Raw genomic sequence first — 7,748 nt, forward strand, 5'->3', positions numbered from 1 at the left:
CTACAGGCATATCCCCTGAGTCTGCTTTTAACTTCCATAGGGAAAGAAATGTGCTTATTAAGGCCCATTATTTTTTGTTTGTTTGTTTGTTTTGAGACAGTCTCTCTCTGTCGTCCAGGCTGGAGTGCAGTGGCGTGATCTCAGCTCACTGCAACCTCTGCCTCCCACGTACAAGGGATTCTGAGGCCTCAGCCTCCTTAGTAGCTGGGATTACAGGTGCGCACCACCATGCCCGGCTAATTTTTGTATTTTTAATAGAGATGGGGGTTTCACCATGTTGGTCAGGCTGGTCTGGAACTCCTGACCTCGTGATCTGCCCACCTCAGCCTCCCAAAGTGCTGGGATTACAGGCATAAGCCACCGCGCCCGGCCTAAAGCCCACTGTTTTACTGGGGCCCATTGTATGAGAGTGAAGTTTGGCAGTTACCCAAGAGACTTTGCCTCCACCTCCCTCTGTACCCAAACTGTCTTATCTGTGTTTTACTGTCTGCTCTTTCTGTCTGCTTATAGTTAGAAGTGATTTCCTTGAAATGCATGAGGCTAGAAAGGGAGCTGGAACTTAAAGTGGTGGTGTTTGTCCTAGATGACGGTGCTCCTGCTCCATCAGTGGCATATGGCTATAGTCCCAGCAACTTGGGATGCTGAGGCAGGAGGATCGCTTAAGCCTAAGAGCTTGAGACTACAGTGAACTGTGATTATACCACTGCACTCCAGCCTGGGCGACAGAGCAAGATCCTATCTCAAAAGTAATACATTATTATTATTAATTTTTTGAGACAGAATCTTGCTCTGTCGCCCAGGCTGGAGTGCAGTGGCAGAATCTCTGCTCACTGCAGCCTTCGCCTCCCAGGTTCAAGCAATTCTTCTGCCTCAGACTCCCTAGTAGCTGGGACTACAGGCGCGCACCACCATGCCCAGCTAATTTTTGTATTTTAGAGATGGGGTTTCGCCATGTTGGCCAGGCTGGTCTCGAACTCCTGACCTCGAGTGATCTGCCCTCTTCGGCCTCCCAAAGTGCTGGGATTACAGGTGTGAGCCACTGTGCCCAGCCTATTATTTTTTTTAAGAGATCCTTCAAAACCTGGCCTTAACCCTCCTTTCCAGCATCAGCTCTCATTTTTCATTCCAGTCACATAAATGTCTCACAATTCTACCTACTCCATACCTCCATATTTTTGGCTGGTGCAGCTCTCTCTTCTTTCTGCCTTGTACACATTTTCTCTTTCTTCAAGACCAATTTCAAAGGTCACAGCCTCTATAATGCCTTCCCCCACTCTCAGGATGGAGCTCCCATTCCCACTGAACCTTGGCAAGTCTCTACCCCTGATAGTACATAGCACCCTGCATGTTAACTCTCTTGTAGAAAAATCCATCTCCTTTGTTTTTTATTTATTTGTTTATTTACATACAGAATCTCCCTTTGTCTCCCACGCTGGAGTGCAGTGGTGCAATCATAGCTCACTGCAGCTTCCACCTCCTGGACTCAAGCGATCCTCCTGCCTCAGCCTCCCCAGGTAACTGAGACTACAGGCATGTGCTATCACACTCGGCTAATTTTTAAATTTTTTGTAGAGGTGGGGTTCTCACTATGTTGTTGCCCAGGCTGATCTCAAACTCCTGCCCTCAAGTGATCCTCCCACCTTGGCCTCCCAAGGTGCTGGGCCAGGTGCTGTGGTACCATGCTAGATGGTATGTCACAGGTAGCCAGCGGTTCCCGGTAGTGACTATATTCAGAATGGCAGTTACAAGTAATCAGTTTCTTCTGCAGCAAGCACAGGGGCACAGGAAGACAGTCCTGACTCCAGGGGCTAGCAGCTGTTGGGAATTCTGGGATGCCAGGGCTAGCTCCACTCCTAGGGAAACTATTGTCAGACAGGGCAACTGAGGCAGAAACCTTGGCCAACAGAGCAGAGGAAAGGCAGGGGTCTGGTGGGCATCAGGGTTTCCAGGGCTCATCTCGGCAGTTAGAGGAAGGCAATGGCTTTTTGGAGAACAGAGTGAAGGACATATTGTGTGGGAAATGTCAGGGATGCGGCAAGGGAGGTGAATTAGCGGGGTACGAACCCCATCGCTTAGCCTAAAGCTTTTCCTGGTCTTTCCATTTTCACTGGCCAAAGCAGCTGTCATACAATTGGGTCCTTTGCTGCTATGATTCCAGGGCTGGAAGGGTCCTTAAAGATATTCCAGCCAATGCCCTGGGTAATGCTGGAATTCCTCCTAGACTTTAGGCTCAATCCACACACTCCCAGAACTAGTAAAGCCCTCAGAGACCTGGGGACCTGGTATGCAGGGCCCACTCTTGCCTCCTCTGGGGGAGTTTTCCCCACCGCCTCCTTTCTTTGCCTGGTCCAAATACCAGCTCCCAGAAAGAGGTCCATACCTGAGATACCTCCACTTCCTCCTCCTCCAGAGCCAGCTTAAAGTCAGGAGGCGGCACAAGGCCGGGAAGCTCCGAAAGTCCCCCAGATTCCTCTGTGGTCAAGCCAGTTTCATTCAAATGAACCTTGTTCCCCGAGGATTTGTTCATGGGGGAGTTATTGTGTACTTGATCATAGTTCCCATGGCTACCGGCTCACAGTGTGAAGGGAATGGGCATACATCCACGTCCTCCTGCAAAATTGGGATTTGACCTCATTTATAACCAAACATGCAGCAGGCAACCTTGCAAATGACACAGCATAAAGAGAGTCCAGAGAGTTCTGAATGACTTAGTAGAAAAGAACATTAAATAAAATGGTACATGTGGAAGGATGTGTTCTCTCCCTGGTTCAACTTAGGTGCATAATTGCTGTTCATAGCAGTATTAACCTTGACATTCAGAAGGGAGACCATTCAACTGAAAGGTTGCAAATTGGCAACCCTCAGCCGGAATCTCACCCATAGACCTATTTATCCAATTTCAGAGTACTATGGTTTGAATGAGTCCCTCAAAGCTCAGGTGTTGGAAAGTTAATCCCTGATGTAATACTGTTGAAAGGTGGGATCCTCAAGAGACGATTATAATGGATTAATGCCATTATTTCAGGAATGGGTTTGTTATAAAAGCAAGTTCAGCCCCCTCTCCCTCTCTCTCATGCTGTCTTGCCACACGATGATGTCTCACCAGAGGCAGCTCCTGTATCTTGGACTTCACAGCCTCCAGAACTATAAGTCAAATAAATGTCTATTGTTTCTAAACTACGCAACCTGTGATATTCTGTGATAGCAACATGAAGTGGACACAGAGTGCTTAAAACTTTTTCTGAGTCAACTTTAAAAAAATCAGTATCTTTCACTGAAAAAAAAAAAAAAAAAATCCAGGCCCGGTACAGTGGCTCACACCTATAATCCCAGCGCTATGGGAGGCCGAGGTGGGTGGATCACGTGAGGCCAGGAGTTCAAGACCAGCCTGGCCAATATGGTGAAACCCCGTCTCTACTAAAAATACAAAAATTAGCCAGGTGTAGTCGCATGCACCTGTAATAGCAGCTACTTGGGAGGCTGAGGCACAAGATTCATTTGAACCCAGGAGGCAGAGGTTGCAGTGAGCCAAGATTGTGCCACTGTACTCCAGCCTGGGTGACAGAGTGAGATCCTGTCTCCAAAACAAACAAACAAACAAACATCCAGATTCCAGTGTCAATGTCCTTCTGTTAAGGGCCACCAAGAACACACTCAAAAGAAAGTTTTAAAACAAAGTTGGGGGACTGAGTGTGGTGGCTCATGCATGTGGGAGGCTGAGGTGGGAGGATTGCTTGAACGTGGGGGTTTGAGACAAGCCTGGGCAACATGGTGAAACCCCATCTCTATAAAAATTACAAAAAATTAGCCAAGCGTGGTGGCATGTGCCTGTAGTCCTAGCTACTCAAGGGACCAGAGGTGGGAGAATCACCTGAGCCTGGGAGGTTGAGGCTGCAGTAAGTCATGATTGCACCACTATACTCCAGCCTGGGCAAGAGAATGAGACCATGTCTCAAAAAAACAAAACAAAACAAACAAACAAACCAAAAAAACCCAAAACAATGACAACAAAAACCCAAAACAAAAAAACAAAGTCAGTTTTACGGACTCATTGCAATGAAGGAGACCACATAATATGGGGAACCGCAAGGTATCTCAGAAAGAGGTGTTGAAGATGACCTAGACTGGGCATGGTGGCTCCTGCCTGTAAGCCCAGCAATACGGAATGCCAAGGCAGGAAGATCGTTTAGGCCCAGGAGTTCAAGACCAGCCTAGGCAACATAGTGAAACCCCACATGTCTAATTAAAAAAAAAAAAAAAGACTTATTGTAGGACTTATGCTCATGTTATGTTTCAGGAGAGGATTCAAGGCAAGAGGGTTTACTCTGGTTTAGATGCATCACGAAGGAAGGGGTAATTCTTTTTTTTTTTTTTGAGACGGAGTCTCACTCTGTCACCCAGGCTGGAGTGCACTGGCACGATCTCGGCTCACTGCAGGCTCCACCTCCCAGGTTCACGCCATTCTCCTGCCTCAGCCTCCCAAGTAGCTGGGACCACAGGCGTCCGCCACCACGTCTGGCTAATTTTTTTTGTATTTTTAGTAGAGACGGGGTTTCACCATGTTAGCCAGGATGGTCTCGATCTCCTGACCTCGTGATCCGCCCGCCTCGGCCTCCCAAAGTGCTGGGATTACAGACATGAGCCACTGTGCCCGGCCAGGAAGGGGTAATTCTATGTCTGAGTATCTTAATTTTCAACTGAAAGGTGGGAGAAAGGAGCAGAACTAAATAGTTTGGACAAGACAATGTTCTTGTTTTTGTCTGTGTTCAGACATCATGAGTACACAGTGGCCTTGTTTTTGTCTGATCCACCACAGTCATAGAGTGGCCTTGTCTCTGTCATGGTGTTCTAAAAACTGTTGATGTTGGCTGGGTGCAGTGTCTCACACCTGTAATCCCAGCACTTTGGGAGGCCAAGGCAGGTGGATCATCTGAGGTCAGGAGTTTGAGACCAGTCTGGCCAACACAGTGAAACCCTGTCTCTATTTTAAAAATACAAAAATTAAGCCAGGTGCAGTGGCTCATGCCTGTAATCCGAGGTTACACATCCTCCCCCGCCCCCCCCCTCCCTTCCCCTTCCCTCCCCTCCCCTCTCCCCCTCCCCTCCCCTTCCCTCCCCTCCCTTCTCCTTTGCTTTCTGAGACAGAGACTTTGTTTTTGCTCTGTCGCCCAGGCTGGAGTGCAATGGCACGAACTCAGCTCACTGCAACCTCCGCCTCCCAAGTTCAAGCGATTCTCCTGCCACGGTCTCCCAAGTAGCTGGGATTACAAGTGCCTGCCACCATGCCCAGCTAATTTTTTGTATTTTCAGTAGAGTCAGGGTTTTGCCACGTTGGCCAGGTCACCTGATCTCAGGTGATCCACCCACCGCAGCCTCCCAAAGTTGCTGGGATTACAGGCCTGAGCCACCGCGCCCAGTCTACATCCATCCTTTTTATATTGACTTTGCCTCTTACAGACAAACAATATTCAAAATACTAGACAAGAAGACACCATAGAAGGACAAAAAACAATTGCACCAAGGACAAAATAAATACCTGATCAGATAACCAAAAATCCAGCATGGGGGCCTTATTCCAGGGGTAAAAAACCTGAAAAACCAAATAAACCCAATGCTTGGCAGGGCATGGTGGCTCATGCCTATAAGCCCAGTGCTTTGGGAAACCAAGGTGGGAGGATAGCTTTGAGCTCAGGAGTTTGAGACCAGCCTGGGCAACATGGCAAAACCCTATCTCTACAAAAAAAAATATAAAAATTAACTGGCATTGCCAGGCGCGGTGGTGGCTCACGCCTGTAATTCCAGCACTTTAGGAGGCCGAGGCGGGTGGATCACCTGAAGTCAGGAGTTCGAGACCAGCCTGACAAACATGGAGAAACTCTGTCTCTACTAAAAATACAAAATTAGCTGGGCATGGTGGTGCATGCCTGTAATCCCAGCTACTCAGGAGGCTGAGGCAGGAGAATCGCTTGAACCTGGGAGGTGGAGGTTGCGGTGAGCTGAGATCGTGCCATTGTATTCCAGCCTGGGCAACAAGAGCGAAACTCCGTCTCAAAAATAAATAAATAAATAGTAAACCCAACGCTTAAGGATATCAACAAAATATCAGAACTCAATTCAATTAGCCCCCAACCATCAGTAGGATGGCACCTCAGAGACATAAGCAGTTTCAGATGTACATACAATGATGAGTCAAGGGTCCCAGTCCCAGGCAGTGAGGGCTTCAGCTGAATCTTTGTTGCTCCTCCATTTCTGATAGTATCTGCCAACCAAGGACCACCAGGAAGCACCTGTAGTTGAACAAGGGAAGCTGAACAACACGGACATCTCAGCAAGAGCGTGTGTGAAAGGACTTATTACAGGATTGGAGCTTTCGTTAGGGAACTTCTTAGGCAGGTTCAAGAAGGGGGGCATTTGCTCTGGATTGGATGCTATCAGAGGTAGGGATAATTATTTTTGGTTACCTTAATAATTCTTATCTAGCAGATGGCAGGAATGAATCAAGCTAAAACTGTACTTAGTAAAGCAGCAGCAGTGGACGGGTGCAGTGGTTCATGCCTGTAGGCCCAGCACTTTGGGAGGCTGAGGCGGGTAGATTACTGGAGGTCAGGAGTTCGAGACCCGCCTGGGCAACGTGGTGAAACCCCATCTCTACTAAAAATACAGAAATGATCTGGGCATGATGGTGGGTGCCTGTAATCCCAGCTACTCTGGAAGCTGAGGCAGGAGAATCACTTGAACCTGGAGGTGGAGGTTGTTACCCTGGCTGGAGTGCATCACTGCACTCCAGCCAGGGTAACAGAGCAAGACTTCATTTCAAAAACAAAACAAAACAGACAAAAACAACAACCAAAAAAGAAGCAGCAGTGACTTAACGCTGTGGGAGCGAGGATTGTGTTGGTAACTTTCGTGGTTTGGACAATGTTCTTGTTTCTGTATTGAGGCTTAATTATGGAATGGTCTTTTTCTCTATATCAGTCAAAGAGGGACCTTGTCTGATGTTTTTTGTGAAATTATTATGCTCAACAGGACACCACCATGGCCTCGCTGTTGGTGCCAGGCCAGCTCCTAGCAACATCAAGGCTTCTGGAGTGAGGGTGCAAACCAGCTCCCAGCTGGCAGCAGTTGCTTTTCTTTTTTACACCGCCACACTCGAAATCAGAATTGGCAACCCCTTTGGTAGAACATGAGCTCCCAGTCACTATAAGCCCACTTATACCCAGTAACGGGCCTACGTCACTCATTTACACTCTGACCTCTCTCCTGTGAGGTTGGTGATTACACCAACCACGCCCAGAGAAAAGTCACTTGTCCAACATCTCGCAGGGACCTGCTGGCAGGGCTGAAGATAGAACTCTGACTCTGTGTTTTCCCTCCAGCAACTTCCCGTGCCAGACATTAAAGCAGATTGTTAAATCCCTGATGTATCGCTCCTAAACTGGATGCAGATCAGGTCAGATAAAAACACTTCTCAGTGCACCTTCTTGTCAACAGTGGGTTCCTATCTTTTCTTCTTTCTTTTGGGATTGGGTGCTAGGTCCCATGACATTAGCTAGGATTCTAAGACCTTTGCTCAGCTGCTGCTGCCACCACTGACACGCACTCTGCTCCTCAAATACAGAGAGCGTGTTCCTGCCTTGAGGATCTTTGCATTTGCCTTCCCTCTGCTTGGAACTCTTCCCTCACATCCGCTTCCTAGCTTCAGCTCGGCATCACCTCCTCAGAGAGGCCTTCTATCCTTGGTGCCCGGG

The sequence above is a fragment of the Piliocolobus tephrosceles genome, chromosome 17 (assembly GCF_002776525.5).
Source record: "Piliocolobus tephrosceles isolate RC106 chromosome 17, ASM277652v3, whole genome shotgun sequence".
Lineage (NCBI taxonomy): Eukaryota > Metazoa > Chordata > Mammalia > Primates > Cercopithecidae > Piliocolobus > Piliocolobus tephrosceles.